The sequence below is a fragment of the Vipera berus genome (genome assembly GCF_964194415.1).
Source record: "Vipera berus genome assembly, chromosome: 5".
NCBI lineage: Eukaryota > Metazoa > Chordata > Lepidosauria > Squamata > Viperidae > Vipera > Vipera berus.
Window position 1 is genome coordinate 25034777 of NC_138207.1, and position 18333 is coordinate 25053109.

At 44.4% G+C, this 18333-nt stretch overlaps 1 protein-coding gene across 6 annotated transcripts in view; it reads right to left on the minus strand.

Annotated features, from left to right (window-relative positions):
- Nucleotides 1-18333, minus strand: part of MME (membrane metalloendopeptidase) — a 130675-nt gene that overhangs the window by 71894 nt on the left and 40448 nt on the right. Inside the window, exon 1 of one of the 6 annotated variants that reach the window (XM_081329204.1) lies at nucleotides 10637-10656. The exons of 4 other annotated variants lie outside the window; for them this stretch is intronic. The gene's annotated coding sequence lies outside the window, so the exon portion shown is untranslated. Of the gene's footprint in view, nucleotides 1-1681; nucleotides 2274-10636; nucleotides 10657-18333 lie in introns of those variants that run through there. One more of the 6 variants, XM_081329202.1, reaches the window with a different exon arrangement.

Genomic DNA, 18333 nt, shown 5'->3' on the forward strand with positions numbered 1-18333 from the left:
ACCTTATTTTAACACATCAAAGGCACTCCTGAATCCTAACAGACACATCAGATGTATGGTTCCAAGCAGAAAAAAATCATGAGGCGAGTTAGAAGTGTAACAGGTTTAAGTTGATTGTTTTAGCTGGGCTACTATTTAATTCTTTTTAATTTTTGTGTTCTGTATTTTTTATATGTGCCCTGTTCACTGCCCTGAGTCCTTCGGGAGAAGGGCGGTATACAAATATAATAAATATATAAATATATATAATATATAAGTTGCTCTTTGTGGCCGTTAACTGATTTATCAAAGAGGAAGCTATAGCAACCCTATTCTAATTCACATCTTTCAGTTTAAATGCACAGGAGCTCATCCTGGACCTAAAGTGTAAACACTGATTAAAAGTAATAAGCACTGAGAAGAGACCTGTGAATTATGAATCCTTAGAAGAAACAGTTTACTGTCACATTCATTAAAAGAAGTGTATTCTTCCAAGAAATGTACAGTTCCCATTATCCCCAATAGCAGCACTAGGATGGGAATTAAACACCCACTATTAATTGGATCTTAAGCAGAGATCATCTATTTTTTTAAAAAAACCAACCATAGCAAGATTCCCCCTCTCTTCAAATTATCCCTTTGTACGTAGCAGTTTCAAGGAAGGCATGACATATTTACCAAAAGTTGATATAAAGATTGCAGGGGTGATACTTTAATCTTAATGCATGACCTATGACAGGCATACACATGGGATACCAAACACCACCTTTCTTATTTCTGGAAGGCTTGAAAAGTCTTTGCTAAGTTTGTTGAGGTAAGGAGGAAGTTTTTGTTGAGGTAAGGAGGAAGTTTTTGAACACATAGTGTTATTTGAGCTGCTGCATTAGGAAGTGAGAGCTCATCCACTTATATGGACTCCCTGGGAGTTAAACAGCAATCACATTGTTCCAAAACTCAATGATAGCTTGCAAGTCCAGGACAATGGGGACCAGGCAACCAAACATAATGTGCACAGAAATAAAACCATGTGTCAAGCAAGTAATGCGGCAATAACCTATATATTTCATATTAGGAACACTTTAAATCCAGGGGGAAAGGTGCTTTTCTTGCATTAGCCATACAAGAAAAGGAAGAAGCTTTTAGGTTGTTGTTTTTTTTCTAGAAAGGTTTTAGTATCTCATTTTCTATTGGAAAGCCTTTCCTCTCTTCCTCTTTTCTCTAGCTAAATTCAACGAAACAAAGTTTAGACATGGAATTTATACACTAAGATAAAAACGGTTGAGGAAAGGTTTGGGGCTGTTGTAAAAGGCAATGTTTTTTTTCCTCTGGCCGTGGTTCCCGCAGCTTCCCTTTCACCAAGTCCTTTGACAGAAACTTGGGTTCAGAGGTGATGGCGATGAGGGGGAGGGGGGCGGGGCGGAGCGGGAGGGAGTGAACTCTGCACACGCTCAGGACTTTTTTTGCATGCTCGTCATCATTATCAAGAGATAATCAAAGGAAAAGTGACATACCCCAACCCCTGCTCTGCTGCCTTTCCCTGCAGTTCACACCTCTGTCCTCTGGCATTGTGCCTTTAAAGTCTCCCCGCTCCCCCCCCCACCGCCCCGTTGCTCCAGATCTCACCACCTCCTCGGTTCTCCCTCTGCTTCCTTACTCCGAATCCTACTTCTGCACTCCCCGCCCGCCCGGTACCTCGACTTACCAAGCTGTTCTTCGGAAAAGTTCGGAGGCGATGTAAATGCATACATCACCGACCAATGAAAAGAGGCGAGAGAAGCCGCCGTGGGAGCTCCAGGCGCTGAGAAGCCGCCGGTCGGGAGGCTCCAGGGAAGCGTCGGCGCGGCGCGGCGCTCCGGCGAGCTTGGCCGGTGGGCGGGCGGGGATTGCTCCGCTCCAGGGGTTCCCCCGGGACCGGGCTTAGGCTGCTCGTCTTGCCAGGAACCGAAGCATCCTCTAAACCCGCGGGGTCGCTCGCTTACTCGCTCGCTTCCCGTGACAGCCGCTGATCGGGAGAAAGAGCGGGCGAGGAGTGGGCTTGCTTGCAACCGCCACAGCGGAGGGGCAGAGGCTGAGCGGGTCGCTGCTTTGCGCGCCCGCCTCCCGCCAAAGGGACTCTCAAGATCTCCTCTGGTGCCCGGCTCCTCGGAGGCGTGCGGGCAATTCTGGGGGCCGCAGAAGGGAACTCCTCCTAACCAAAGCGCGGAGTCTTCGCCCTCCCCCTAACAAGGACAACCCCACAGGGCAAACTCCGGAGGGAGGGGAAAGACTTTGGCAACTCTCCCCTGAGAAATTAGGCAGCCACACCAAAGAGAAGGAATTGTCCTGGGAGGACACGATGGGGCCAAGCTTAATCATCCTATCCTGAGAATCGGCAGCTCTACCCATCCACCTTCCTTCCTTTTTTGGCTGATAGTTTAGGAAATACAGGCGCTCAATAACTGCCCTGCCAAGTCTTCCTCAACCCAAACTTTTCCAGATGTCTTCTGGACCACATCTCCCACCGCTATCAGATGCGTGTATGGATAACCCCTGAGAGCTGAAGGTGGGCAAGGAGAGTACATCCCACAAACAATAGTGAACTGGATTCATAGATGTCTATAAATCAGATCCATCTTTTTCATTCAAGGTAGAAATAAATGCATAAAAATACAGTCTCAAAAATTATTTCTGTAGCTTGGATTTCCTTGACTGTCAAGGAGGAGCAACAGAGAGTAGAAGAAATTAGAATTTGTTTCCAAGCCTTTTCAAGGGTGCTTCCAGCCTTTCAAGGTAGACTAGGTCAAAGAATAAAAGCAACAGAGATTCTGGGGATGGTCTTTATTGTAACAGATAGAATAAACCAATTTATACCAGTTAGAATCAAGGCAGGATTGACAGAATCTTTTTTTTTCACTTTCTCAAGACTGAGTTACCTCTTCTCTTTGCTTAACACTTCATTGCTTCTTTCTCAAAGCCAGAGCTACGTCCTTTCACAAGTGCCTTTGCCCTGTGTCCTTCCAAACTTGAAAGCTGAAGAAACTTCTATTGGCCCAAATCTTGCTGCCCCATAACTGGATTTTACTACACATCTAGAATCGAATCATGGTTTGTTGCTATATTGCACAACCTTGACTGTCAAGGCAGTGACTGGTGGTTGCTTCTGTGTGAAATTCAGAGATCACAAGCCTGGTGGAAAAAAACACTATTAATTGCTGTGTACAGACACTTCTGTCCAATATTCGTCTCCTCCCAAATTTGACTTAACACCCTGACAATTGTTACATGGCAGCAAAAAGTTCATCTGTTTCTAGTGCAATGTACTGGTCACTTGGTTTATGCTACCTCAATGTAGCTACTGTGTTAGGTTTTGAGGATTTGGCAATGTAGGAGAGTCAGGTTAAACTGTGGATGCTCTCAAGTATATTCTGAAAATGTTTCTAGGATGACTATTGAATTGTCCACTGGTCAGCCTATGAACCATTAAGAAAACATCATTCGGTAAAGGGTTAGAGTTTTGCATCTCTTGGCTACTGTCTTGTGGTCATTTGGATGTATGCAGCTGAGCCACTGGAAAAGTGTTATTGAAGAGTTTGAGAAATGAATTCAGCCGTGTTAATATTGGTAAAATAATAGACACCAAATTGGTTATGGAAACTGGGTTTCTGGCCTCTCTCCAGAATAATGACAAACATACAAGAATGCCACATAGTCACCATCCACCCCTAATGCATTCAGAAAGCTCCCTCAGGCTGCCTGCTTCATAGCATACCCTGAATTGAAATGGTGTTCAAAAGCAGGAGTGCTATATATGCACTGTACGTGCATCAGGTGGTTTAGGTTGCATGACTCTTGGTCAAGGCAGCACCTGTTACATTTGAGGAACCATCTAAAACAGAGATAGTGAGCTCCAAGTCCCCTTAATCTAGTCATGTCATCTAATGGGAGCACACTTTCTCTGTTGCAGTGCCTGTGGTCAAGAATAGCGGATATCTGCATGGCTCTGAATATGTTCAAAAAAGCACTGGAAACTTGATTGTTCTCCAGGCCTTGGGTTAGGATGGTATGAAGACACTAAAATTTTATCTAGTTATGTATCTTCTTTCTTCTAGATGCACATGGTTAGTGTGCCTGTTGTTTTACTACTTTCTTGAATTTCATGCTGTGTGTTGCAGTACTGAGTATCTTCTAAACTGAATAACGAATAAACAAACCACTTTTCAATCAATTGGTCAACTAACCTGTAAGGGAAAAATATATAAGTACATAACAAAAGTAGTGACAGAAGCTGGCATTCCAAACTCCATCACAGCCAAAACAGCACTGCAAAACACTTAGAGCCTAGAGACCATACACAAGGGCAATTCCTAAACAGACCTGCTGGACCAATTTCACTTGCCAATCTCCTCTGAGACTTCACAGGCCACCTCCTCCACACTCTGTCCATACACTAGACTGGATACAAGGGCTACTTTGTGTTAGCAAAATATGGAAAATACTATGCATACACCAAAACATTCAAAACCATCTTCAGGCTGCCTTAGCAGGTGCAGGAGATTGACAATAAAATAATTCTATAATATTCTATAAATAAAATGGAAAAATTCTGATATCCTCAACAAATGGTAAATGATGTCTTCATATCTGGTGAAGGAGTCAGAGTACTCAGTGGAAAGGCTAGTCCAGGTTTTATAAAATATTAGAGAAAGATGGAGAGAGAGTTGCATTAAATGAAGTCACAAAGGATCTTACCCATAAATTCAGCTGGAGCTATGCAAAGATCGTACCAACACAGCTTCTTCAGTACAAATGTCGGCCTTCAGTGTAGTGATCTCTTTTCTTTAAAATATTGGGGGGTTGGGTAGGCGGGAGTCTTCCCCTGAACCCAGGAAATGATTTTCAGGAAGAACCACATACTTTGTGAGCTATAAAGCTTTGTTTATGTCACAATCTGGGCTTTCTTATTTTTATTTTATGACCTCTTAATTCAGCTGCTCAGTATTTGCTCCTCCCTGTATCGATGTGTTTATATAGTACATATCTATTTATCTGTTCATTTGTTTCACACCCTAGATTTCTCCTGTACCAAGCCTTCAAAGACTTAATAGATTTTTTAAAAAACAATAATAAGCAAAAGTACAAATGAAATGAATGATAAAATGCCAAATAACAATGAACAATCTTGTCAAAAAAAAACTTCACCAAAACCTACTCCCTGAGAGAGTGGGGTCTATATGGGTAATCCTTGACTTACAACAGCTCATTTAGTGACCATTTGAAATTGTTGTTGTTGTCAGTTGCGAAGTCATGTCCGACTCGCGACCCCATGGATAACGTTCCTCCAGGCCTTCCTGTCCTCTACCATCTTCTGGAGTCCATTTAGGCTCACACCTACTGCTTCAGTGACTCCATCCAGCCACCTCATTCTCTGTCGTCCCCTTCTTCTATTGCCCTCAACCTTTCCCAGCATTAGGCTCTTCTCCAGTGAGCCCTTCCTTCTCATTAGGTGGCCAAAGTATTTGAGTTTCAACTTCAGGATCTGGCCTTCTAAAGAGCAGTCAGGGTTGATCTCCTCTAGGACTGATTGGTTTGATCACCTTGCAGTCCAGGGGACTCGCAGGAGTCTTCTCCAGCACCATAGTTCAAAGGCCTCAATTCTTTGGCACTCAACCTTTCTTATGGTCCAACTTTCACAGCCATACATTGCAACTGGAAAGACAATAGCCTTGACTATACGCACTTTTGTTGGCAGGGTGATGTCTCTGCTTTTTAGTGTGCTGTCTAGATTTGCCATGGCTTTCCTCCCCAGGAGCAAGCATTTTTAATTTCTTGGCTACAGTCCCCATCTGCGGTGATCTTGGAGCCCAGGAAAATAAAATCTGTCACTACCTCCATTTCTTCCCCATCTATTTGCCAGGAATTGAGAGGGCCGGATGCCATGATCTTGGTTTTCTTAATGTTTAGTTTCAACCCAACTTTTGCACTCTCCTTCTTCACCTGCAACAAGAGGCTCTTTAGTTCCTCTTCACTTTCCGCTATTTGAAATTACAACAGCACAAAAAAGTGAGTTATGACCATTTTTCACACTGTTGCAGATCCCCATGGTCATGTGATTTATATTCGGAGCTTGACAACTGACACATTTATGACAGTTGCAGTGACCCAGAGTCATTTGATCCCCCTTTGCACCCTTCTCACAAGCAAAGTCAATAGGGAAACTAGATTCACTTAACAACTGTGTTACTAATTTAATAACTGCAGTGATTCTCTTAATCTTTCAAAAATCCTGTAGCACCAGGGAAATACCTGAGGATTGGAAAAGGGCTGATGTGGTTCCCATCTTCAAGAAAGGGGAAAAAACCCCATAGCCAGGAAACTACAGACCAATCAGTCTAACATCAATACCTGGAAAGACCCTGGAAAAGATAATCAAAAAACACATCTGCAAACAACTAGAAGCAAACAAAGGTATAACTAGTAGCCAGCATGGGTTTGTTAAAAACAGATCATGCCAAACCAACCTTATTTCATTCTTTGATAAAGTGACTAAACTAATAGACCAGTGAAATACTGTGGACATAGTATACTTAGACTTCAGTAAGGCAATGGATAAGGTAGACCACAACCTAGTCCTTGCTAAGCTAGAAAAAGATGGAATAGACAACATCACTACCAGATGGATCTGTAGCTGGCTGGCAAACCATACTCAATGAGTAGTCCTCAACAGCACTATATCCATATGGAGAGAAGTAAGCAGTGGGGTACCACAAGGTTCTGTCTTAGGCCCAGTACTCTTCAATATCTTCATAAATGACTTAGATGAGGGAATTGACGGGGAACTCATCAAATTTGCAGATTACACCAAACAGGCAGGAGTAGCCAACACCTCAGAAGACAAACTCAAGATCCAAAAAGATTTTGACAATCTTGAACAATGGGCGCTATCCAACAAAATGAGTTTCAGTGTGGAGAAAATCAAAGTTTTACATTTAGACAGGAAAAATCAAAATTACAAGTACAGACTGGGCAAGACATGGCTTAAAAACAGTAACTTTGAGAGGGACCTTGGAGTCCTAGTGGGCGATCACTTGAGCATGAGCCAGCAGTGTGCAGCAGCATCCAAAAAAGCTAATACAATCCTGGGTTGTATAAACAGAGGCATAGAATCAAGTTCACACAAAGTATTAGTACTGCTTTATAGAATTCTGGTAAGACCACACCTGGAATACTGCAGCCAATTTTGGTCACCATATCACAAAAAAGATGTTGAGTATTTGGAAAAAATTCAGAGAAGAGCAACTAAGATGATCAAAGGCCTGGAGACTAAAACATATGAAAAACGGCTGCAGGACTTGGGTTTGGCTATGTTGTGATTCAGGGTCAGCCTGTGGGTTCGGCAGTTGGGTCGGACGATTCAGAGGAGGAGGGGGGGTGTTGGAGAGCTTGCTGAGGATAGTATTGAGGCTCCACACAGCCCTCAGCCAGGCCCGTCCCATCTGGTTACAACGCAGACCCAGCTGTGTGAGCCTGACAGCGTGGATGAAGATGACCCACAGCTGGCCCTGTTCAAGGACGCCCGACGCAGGAGGCAGTCAAGCAGGAGTAAACAGAGGAAGGCAATGGGGCACCTCGGAAGGAGGCAGAGAAAAGCCATGCCCTGAACTGTTTAAAAGGGGAATGTGTGGGAGGGCTGGTTTGCTGAAGGCAACCGTTTGAATAGCTCCTGTTTCATGGTTCGTGTCTTGTTTTGCTCTGTTTGCTTTTGTGTCCATAAATTTGGCAGGCTTAGTTCCAGCCTCTTGCCTTCTTGAAAAGGGGTAGTCCCTGCCTTATCTGCAGGGCCGGTAGTAGGCTGGTACAGAACAGGCTAGTCTAAAGAAAAAGAGAAACAGAGGAGACATGATAGCAGTATTCCAGTATTTGAGGGGCTGCCACGTTATTCTCCAAAGCACCAGAGTCCGGGACAAGAAACAATGATTGGAAACTGAACAAAGACAGAAGCAACCTAGAATTAAGAAGAAACTTCTGGACAGTGAGGACAATTAAACTGTGGAACAGCTTGCCTCCAGAAATTGTGGGCGCTCCATTATTGGAGATTTTTAAGAAGAGGCTCGACAGTCACTGTCTACATTTTGGGCTCAACTGTGGTCATAAATTGAGGACTACCTATATACAATTCTTAAGAGAGTACATTCTCCTGCCTAAGGGGCTGCCCCAAAGAAGAGGGGGGTCAACCTATTCCCCAAAGCACCTGAAGGCAGAACAAGTGTCAAGGTTCTGACAGATGAGCTCTTCAAATGACTCTGAGGCATTGTTTACCTTAAAAGTCTTTTATTAGAGCCCTAAAACATCCTTGCTAGGAGAAGCTGGAATCTGAATTCCCCTCCCCTTAGCACAATATGTTAAACACAATTCTCCTCCTTTTCATTGCTGTCATAAATCACATTCTCCAATTAGTTTGAAGGGTCAGTTTTCCCTTCTGTTAGACAACCCGCCAAATTCTTATCTTCTCTTATTTAGAGACAGCCTTGAGACACATTCTTCCTCCCCCCTCCCCCAGCAATAACTGATTATAGCTTTTAAAGTAACACATAAGTTTAAATATGAAATAGCTGCTTCTTCATCTTTTGTCAAAGCAAGAACATTCGATGTTAGCAGCATTGACAACAAGAAGCAATGGATGGAAACTAATCAAGGAGAGAATTAACTTAGAACTAAGGAGAAATTTCCTGACAGTTGAAACAATTATTCAGTTGCCTCCAGAAATTGTGGGTGCTCCATCACTGGAGGTTTTTAAGAAGAGATTGGACAACCATTTGTCTGAAGTGGTATAGGATTTCCTGCCTGAGAAAGGGGTTGGGCTAAACAAGGTCCATTCCAACTCTGTTATTCTGCTGCTCTGTTATTCTGTCTATTACAAAAACATAAGGACATGATAGCTTTGCTGTTCTCGGCCAAGTCCATCTTAGCTGAGTATTTTCATTTTTTGCCAGGACCAACCAAGATCCTCTGGGTACTTGCAGGCAAAAGGGGGTGTAGATTTCCCTTTTGCTTTTGTTCTTCTGCAAGTTGTATTTGGAGGCATGCTGCTCCCAATCCAGAGATAATACTGAGTCTCAAGCATAATAGTCCCTGGCTGATCTGGCTTATCCAATCCTCTTATAAGATACAACGACCAATTGGCAGGATGGCGATCTTTTTTTTGGTGGGGGGGAGCATTTTTAAAAGAACCCATCCAGCAGAACCTAACAATCCAAAAGATTTGTAAAGAGAGAGGTTCCAGTCTTTAAGCCATTTAAAGATTTAAAGTCAATATCAAAAGTTCAGTTTGTGCCAGGAAGAAATTGGCAACCAGGAGGTATCTTTCCATAAAACCTTCATATAAATACTATCGTTTGGCTGCTGCACTTTTTACCACTATTCCTTCCAGATGTTTTTCAAGGGTAGCCCCTCAAAGTACTTTGCAATAAGTAATAGCAGCTTTAAACATAAAATGTACTCCTTCTAGTCTTAGTTGACCTGGGTGTTTTCAATAACATTGGCCATTATATTTTTATGAACACTGTGTGCAGGTTAGGGGCACTGCCTTGCAAAGGTTCTGTTCATTGCTATATGGTCAGGATTAGTCAGTGTCAGTGGAGGAGAAACTGGTCCAATGGTATTTCTCTGGGGACTTCTATAGCAACTTCTAGATTAAGCACGAGATACTGTAGCAATCTTAACCCAGTATCTAGATAATGTGGGTGTCTGGATGAGGCACAGACTAATGCTGATTTGTAACAAAATGGAATCGCTGCTTGTTCAGAAACCATATGATTCTCTGCCATTCCAGTTCTAACTCTGGACTGAATCTGACTGTCTCTCTGTCTATAATTTGGTTGACCTTCTGGACTCAGGACAACTGTTGTATTCACAGGTGGAAGCCACAACTAAGTTGTGAGAAGTGCATTTGCCCATCTGTCATGACAAAAAAATCACACAAGGCTCTTTCACCTTCTACCTGAACAGAAAGCTAAATCCAACAATATATGTCCTGCTCTCTGCATGGTGCCTATAGAGAGCCATGGTGACAGCCTTGAAGAAACTATTTAGAAACTGTTACAAAAACAACATGTGCAGAAACATGATTGGAGCTCAGCAGAATGGAACCTATTTGGAAAAAAACTTAGGCTGGCTCCTCCTGGATACATTAGACAGCAGGAGGAAGGGAAGGAAAAAGGCAAACAAACTTGCAAGATTCTGCTGCTATAGTATAACTCAATCAAGTATATTCCTAGTCTTTTTGTGTAGTCTGTTTCCTGATGTGGACCACCTTAAAGGGCTAACTTGACTAAATACCAACTGGGATAGAGATGTTTCTGATTGGGCAACCTCAGTATAGACAGTGAAATCCCACAGGACAGATCTGGACAGACTTGAAAACTGGGCGCTATCTAACAAAATGAAATTCAATGATGAAAAAAGTAAGGTTCTACATTTAGGCCAGAAAAACCAAATGTACAGGTATAGTATAGGAGGTACCTTGCTCAATAATAGTAAGAGGGATCTCAGAGTCCTAGTGGACAATCACTTAAATACAAGCCAGCAGTGTGATGCTGCTGCCAAAAAAGCCAACACAGTGCTAGGCTGCATTAACAGAAGGAAAGAATCAAGATCACCTGAAGTATTAATACCACCTTACAATGTCTTGGTAAGGCCACACTTGGAATACTGCATCCAGTTTTGGTGTCACCAAGATGTAAGAAAGATGTTGAGACTCTAGAAAGAGTACAGAAAAGAACAACAAAGATGATTAGTGGACTGGAGGCTAAAACATATAAGGAATGGTTGCTGGAATTGGGTATGTCTAGTTTAATGAAGAGAAGGGCAAGGAGTGACATGATAGCAGTGTTCCAATATCTCTGGGGCTGCCATAAAGAAGAGTGAGTCAAGCTTTTTTCCAAAGAACCTGAAGGCAGGACAAGAAGCAACGGATGGAAACTAATCAAGGAGTGAAGCAACACAGTTAGAACAATTAACCAGTGGAACAACCTGCCTCCAGAAATGGTGAATGCTCCAACACTGGAGTTTTTAAGAAGAAACTGGACAGCCATTTGTCCGAAATGGTATAGGGTTTCCTATTTGAGCAGGGGTTTGGACTAGATGACCTCCAAGGTCCCTTCCAACTTTATTATTATTGCAATGTATTGGACTTAATTGAACACCATGTGGTAAGCTGGAGCTAGCTAATGGCTCCCAGCACCTCAGACACCCCGTCTCCAGTGCTGCTATTGGCTGCCCCTAGGCGGCAATGGGTTGCTTCAAACCTATTGGCTGCCGCCTAGGGGCCAGGCTATAAATTGCTGCAAGCTGCAGCCTAGTTCCCCAGTTCAGATCCTTCAAGCAAATAAACAGGACCATTGCTGAACTCACTCACCTCGTCTCCATTCCTGTGCAACGAACTCACTACATAACAGTGGCAACGAAAGTGGGATCCTGCTTCTCCGAAGGAGCTGAAAGTCACTAGGGGAGAGGCAGCGCACGCCTGGTGGGAAAAGCATTTCCCCCCCCCTAGGGTCGGCTAGCCAGACACGCTAGCGACCACACATTCAGTGGATCAGTCCCTGGGCAACGGAGGAGCAGGATCAGAAGACGCAGGAATCAGCTGCGAAGACCAGAAGAGTGCCCAAGGTCAGAAGGCTGCAAGAGTTCGATATCAAGTGACCAGAAGGATGGCCATCATACCTGTCCCAGGTCAAAAACTACCTTCGGGCGAACCAGGTTACAGAGGATGGACTGAAGGCCGCCACGCTGCTCTGTGTGTGCAGCCCAGCAACATTCGATCTGGTGAAAACCTGTTCATGCCAACACCACTGGAATCAGTCTCCTACGCTGATCTAAAGAAGAAACTCAGAGAACACTTCCAACCAAAGATGTCAGTGATTGCTTGGTGCTATGCCTTTGAACAACGAATGCAGCAGCCCGGTGAGACCGCGTCAGAGTACATTGTGGCCTTGAGGCAGGCCACACGCCTGTGTAAATTTTCAGACGTCGAAGAGCGACTTTGAGACTGGCTTGTTTGTGGCCTACAAAATTGAGAGCTGCAGCAAAACGTTTTTGCTAGAGCAAACCTGTCATTCTCTGAAGCCCAGGACGAAATCATGGCAGACAAAGATGCCGGGGGAGCCATCTGAACAATCCGGCCCACCAAAACAATGCATCATAAAGAAGCCATTCACCACGAGAATGCCGAACGCACTGAGGAATTAGAAGAAGAAGATGCCAAAGTTGACAAGCTGCACAGACAACCCGACACACAACACCGCAGCAGCAAGCAACAAGAGACTCCTTACAAGGCAGATCTCTTACCTAGATGTCCAGGTTATGGTGGCTGCCACCAACTCGTGGACTGCAGGTTCTGGTCAGCCACGTGCTGGGCCTGTGGCAAAACTGATGACTTTGCAGCAGTATGCAGAGCTCACCAGAGGGACCGGCCATCGAAGCGCCAGTCAGAAGATCCAACCAGGAGAGGTACTGGGGCCCTGGGGCCATTCAGCATGGGATTTTGCACAAGCCGCAAAAGTGTCTGCCGTACTGGGGCCCGACGCCCCCTCAGACCCAAATTTAAACTCCAGGTAGAGCTACAAGGCATCCCCTGTAAAATGGACTTGGACACAGGCTCAGCCATTTCCATTATCTCTCTGGACACATTTAATTTCGTGTGCAGTCGCAGTAGAAAATGGGCTAAGCTAAGGCCCTCTGACATAATATTAACAGATTTTCAAAACGCTAAAGTTACAGTCAAGGGTGAAGCTACCATGGCCATTAAATTCAAGGGATTTTTTGGGCACCTGGATGTTGTAGTAGTAGGGGGCCAGAGAATGAGTCTAATTGGACTTGATTGGTTTGATGCATTAGGCATCCAAGTAACCAGTATCAACCAGACACAAGCCACGAGTCTAGCATCAGTTTGCGAGGACTTCGCAGGCGTATTTGATTCTGCCCTAGGAACTTACACAGGCTCGCCTATAATGTTCAAGCTGGTCCCCAACATGGTCCCCTTAGAATTAAGCCTCAAAGAGTTCCCTTCACCCTCAAACATAAAATTGACACAGAAATAGACAAACTTGTAGAACAGGATGTTTTGCAACCAGTAGATAGTGGAGAGTGGGAAACCCCTATAGTGGGAAACCCCTATAGTGACACGACTTAAGGCCCACAGGGAAATTAGAATATGCATAGACTCCAAATACGCAATTAACAAGGCCCTTAAGCAACACGCATAACCGGTCCCAGTGGTGAGCCACATCTTGGCATCCTTGCAAGTGGGCACCATTTTTGCAAAGTTAGACTTAGCACAAGCCTATCAGCCACAGCTCAGACGATCGTGACTCACAGGGGGGCTTTCAAAGTGAAGCGATTGCAATTTGGGGTTAGTGTTGCCCCAGGCATTTTTCAGGGAATTATGGAACACACTCTTAAAGGCATTCCGGGTATTTCCCCTTATTTTGATGATGTGCTTATTTCTGGAGAATCCACAGAAGTGTTAGATAGCAGGCTCAGAGCCGTCCTACAGAGGCTGCGTGAAGCAGGCCTCAAATTAAAAAAAAGAGTAAATGTAGTATTGTGGTTTCTTCAACTGAATTTTTGGGGTTTCGCATTGATGCTAACGGCATTCACCCAGCTGAATCCAAAGTGAAGGCCATTCAAATGGCACCTAGCCCTAAATCAAAAGGAGAGCTACCAGCATTCTTGGGCCTCCTTAACTTCTACCACGTGTTCCTGCCTAACAAGGCCGCATTGGCAGAGCCCCTTCACAGGCTCTTAGATAAAAAAGCTTCATGGAAATGGACCAGCATTCACGAAAAAAGTTTTCAAGACCTAAAGGCACTCTTGTCGGTTAAATCTACTGTCACTCATTTTAGGGAGTCTAAACCAGTCTGTTTAGCATGTGATGCATACCCTTATGGGGTGGGGGCAGTCTTGAGTCATTTAAAGAAGAATGGAACACAAGTTCCTATTGCATTTTATTCAAGGACATTGTCCTTTGCTGAGCGTAATTACGCTCAAATTGACAAAGAGGCCTTAGCCATTGTAGCAGGAGTTAAAAAATTCCATGACTACTTATACGGCAGGGACTTCACAGTCTTCACAGACCAAAAACCACTACTGGGACTCTTTACAACAGACAAACAAATACCCCACAGACTTTCCCCAAGAATGTTGAGATGGTCTATTTTTCTATCAGCCTACACGTTTAAGTTGGTTCACAAACCCGGTAAAGAAATGGGCCATGCTGATGGCCTGAGCAGACTTCCACTGCCACTAATTGAACCAGATCCGGCCCCAGCAGCCAAATTCTGTCCATTCAGGACTTGCCAGAATTTCCCCTCCATGCAGGGGACATAGCTGCAGAAATAGCAGCTGATAAGACACTAAGTAGAGTGCTTTAATGGGGGCACACAAGGTGGTTAGATAAAAGCCCAAGCTCTGAATTCCAGAGTTCCTTTGCAAGAAGACATGAGCTATCAGCTCACAAGGGTTGTATCCTATGGGGGAATAGGGTCATAGTTCCCACTTCACTGAGAGATAGAGTTTTATAGTCACTGCATGAAAGCCATCCGGGTATTGTCCGTATGAAAGCTTTAGCTAGAAGCTACCTATGGTGGCCAGGTTTAGACAAGGCCATTGAGGCACAGGTGCATGGATGTTATACATGCCAGCAATCAAGGCCTGAAATGCCGCACGCTCCAGTTCACAGGTGGGAGCAAATGCACACTCCCTGGTCCAGAATTCACATAGATTTCGCTGGGCCCTTTCAGGGACAGCTCTTCCTTATAGTGGTAGACAGCCACTCCAAATGGCTTGAAGTAATTCCAGTTGCAAACATGACTACTGCTAGGACCATCCAGGTGCTTAGAAAACTCTTTGCCACACATGGGTTGGCAGATGTCTTAGTGTCAGACAATGCGGCCCAATTCACTGCTGCTGAATTTCAGGCTTTCCTAAGAGCAAATCTCATCAGACAAGCAATGTCTGCCCCATTTCATCTGTCCAGTAACAGTCAAGCTGAACGCATGGTAAGGACCACAAAGGAGTCACTGAAACGCATAGTGACTGGGGACTGGCATCACAGATTGGCAGACTTTTTACTTTGCCAGCATTCCACACCCTGCATGGCTACTGGAAAAAGCCCAGCAGAACTGCGTTGGGGGAGACGCCTGATCACGAAACTGGACAGGTTGCATCCAGATAGAGTGGCAGCAGAAGCCTCTAGACCAGGGTTGTCAAACTCAATTTCATTGAGGGCCACATCAGCATTGCGATTGCCCTCAAGGGGCTGGGTGGGTATGGCCAGGGTGGGCGTGGCCTACTGGGTGGGCGTGGCTAGAGTGCATATGGCCTATTGGGTGGGCATGGCCAGCTCTACATTGTTTGCATCAAGGGTGCCCATGGGGGCCTGGGCAGGAGTGGGACAGATCTGAGGGTCTCTGGCAGAAGGAGGGTCTCTGGGCCAGGGCCAAGGCAGTGGGGGCTGTTCCCTCACTGTTTCCAGGATGGCTTCGCGGGCCACATGAAACCACTTCGCGGGCCAGATCCGGCCCCTGGGCCTTGTGTTTGACATGTCTGCTCTAGACCAAAACCCTGAGGGGCCTGCAAGTGGGTGATGGGGTGTGGGCTAGAAACTATGGGCATGGGAATCTGTGGGTTCCTGGAAAAATTACTAAATCATCTGGTCCCCTCTCTTACGAAGTGGGGCTGGAAGGAGAGCGAGTTGTCAGACGCCACATTGAACAACTCAGAAAGCAGTTTCCAGAATGGCCACTAAGCAAGGACTACATCATAAGTCCCTCCCAAGGGTTCCAAACTGACAGCCAGACCAACCCATGCATAGACTCTGAAGACTTTCACTACACAAGCAACGAGGAGTTGACCGTAGAGGGGGGGGGGAGTCCAGAACTGCAACATGGGTCCCCTGATGGAGCAAGCCAACCTGATTTTCACAACCGCTGTGCCAACTCTGCTGAACAAACTGACTCTGGGGTGGGCCAACCTGGAGAGGCCAGCCAGAGAGCACCAAATCCTTCTGGCTCAAGTGCATCAAAGGACACTGGTCTGCCTGGCCCGGTGGGTAAGCTGGTAGACCAGAAAGTGACTGAATCCCTCAGACATTCCACAAGGGCACACAAACCTCCTGCCTATTTAGCAGATTATGTGGCAAAATAAAAGAGCTATAATGTTGTATGTAAGGTAAAGGGAAAGTTTCCCCCGCACATACGTGCTAGTCGTTTCCGACTCTAGGGGCCGGTGCTAATCTCTGTTTCAAAGCCGAAGAGCCAGCACTTGTCCGAGGATGTCTCCGTGGTCATGTGGCCAGCATGACTGGACGCCAAAGGCGCACAGAACGCTGTTACCTTCCCACCATAGTGGTCCCTATTTTTCTACTTGCATTTTTACATGCTTTCAAACTGCTAGGTTGGCAGAAGCTGGGACGAGTAACAGGCACTCACTCTGTTATGTGGCACTCGGGATTCGACCCACCAAACTGCTGACCTTCTGATCGACAGGCTCAGCATCCTAACCCACTAAGCCACCACGTCCCTGATGTTGTATGTACTTTGTGTTAATTGTTGACCATGAGACTGTACCAAAAAGTTAATGGAGCTATAATGTTGTTTAATGTCTTATTGTACTGTTAATGGGAGCCTATTCATATTATTGTTTAATTTGTAAGCGTTTTGTTGTTGCTATGATGTTGTTCGTTCTAAGAGGGGAGATGTGTAATGTATTGGGCTTAATTGAACACCACGTGGTAAGCTGGAGCTAGCTAACGGCTCCCAGCACCTCAGACACCCCATCTCCAGTGTTGCTATTGGCTGCCCCTAGGCGGCAATGGGTTGTTTCAAACCTATTGGCTGCCGCCTAGGGGCCAGGCTATAAATTGCTGCAAGCTGCAGTCTAGTTCCCCAGTTCAGATCCTTCAAGCAAATAAACAGGACCATTGCTGAACTCACTCACCTCGTCTCCATTCCTGCACAACGAACTCACTACACAACAATTATTATTGATCATCGCACAGTCAACCAGATGTTTAGACTGTATTTGGCCTTTTTCTCTACCTATCGAGTCCTTACCAAGGACCTGGGATAGGCAGATGTGGATGTTTGATGGCATTACATATATTGTCGCAGGATGGAAGCAGTTCCTAGTAAGGCCGCCTTTTGCAATTGACTAATGGCGAATTTGTCAATGCCAATGGTGTTCAAGTGGTGCTCCAGTTGTTTTGGGATTGCTCCAGTTGTTTTGGGATTGAACCCAAGGCACCTATTTCTATTGTTACTACTGTTGTTTGCCTTTGCCACAGTCTTTCTATTTCTGTTTGTAGGTCTTTGTACTTTGTTATCTTTTCCAGTTCTTTCTCGTCTATTCTGCTGTCTCCAGGCACTGCCATGTCCACTATCCAGACTTTTTTGTCTTTCTTATCGACAATTATTAAGTCTGGGGTTTTATGTTGCAGGTGCTTGTCTGTTTGAATTCTGAAGTCCCAGGAGACAAGCACCTGCAACATAACACCCCAGACTTAACAATTGTCGATACGAAAGACAAAAAAGTCTAGAATATTATTATTATTATTATTATTATTATTATTATTATTATTATTATTATTATTATTATTATTATTATTATTATTATTATTATTATTATTATTATTATTATTATTATTATTATTATTATTATTATTATTATTATTATTACAACCCCTAAAGTAATGCAATCCAGAAGATTACCCCTGTTAGGTTATGAAGAGAAAATGTTAGGTAGCAGGATCAATGATATCTCCATCCTTTCTGGAACATCCAAAGATAGCAACCTGTTCTCAAAATCAACAGACTGCCAGATGGAGCCTTTGGTCAACTAAATGGAATTTCTATGGAGCGTGGACATGTCACTTCATCCTATCTTATTGTGCCATTCTCTGGTGAATAATGCTGGGAAAGATTAATTCCCTGCTCTTCTGTCAGTCTGATTTTTGGTTTACATGCCAAGTCAGCCCTTTCATCCAGGATTAAATGTTATACCAGCAATTGATCTAGCATTAAAGAGCAGGTCTTTCAGGTTGGAGGTTCCACCACTGCTGTTATCTTGATGTTTTTGTGTTTACTTATGTGTTTGCATGCATTGTTCATTGAGAATAATCATGAACGATAGTAAGGAAACTGAATCTTATTCGAGAAATATTAGCATAGTAACGTTCCTTTTATGTCCTGTTTAAAAGAGATTTAAACACACACACAAACACTCACTCCACCCAAACGTGTTCTGCACTCACACGCTCCACCCAAACATGTTCTGCTGATTGAGAATTGGCATATTTTGAATTGAAATTTGAAATGGTAG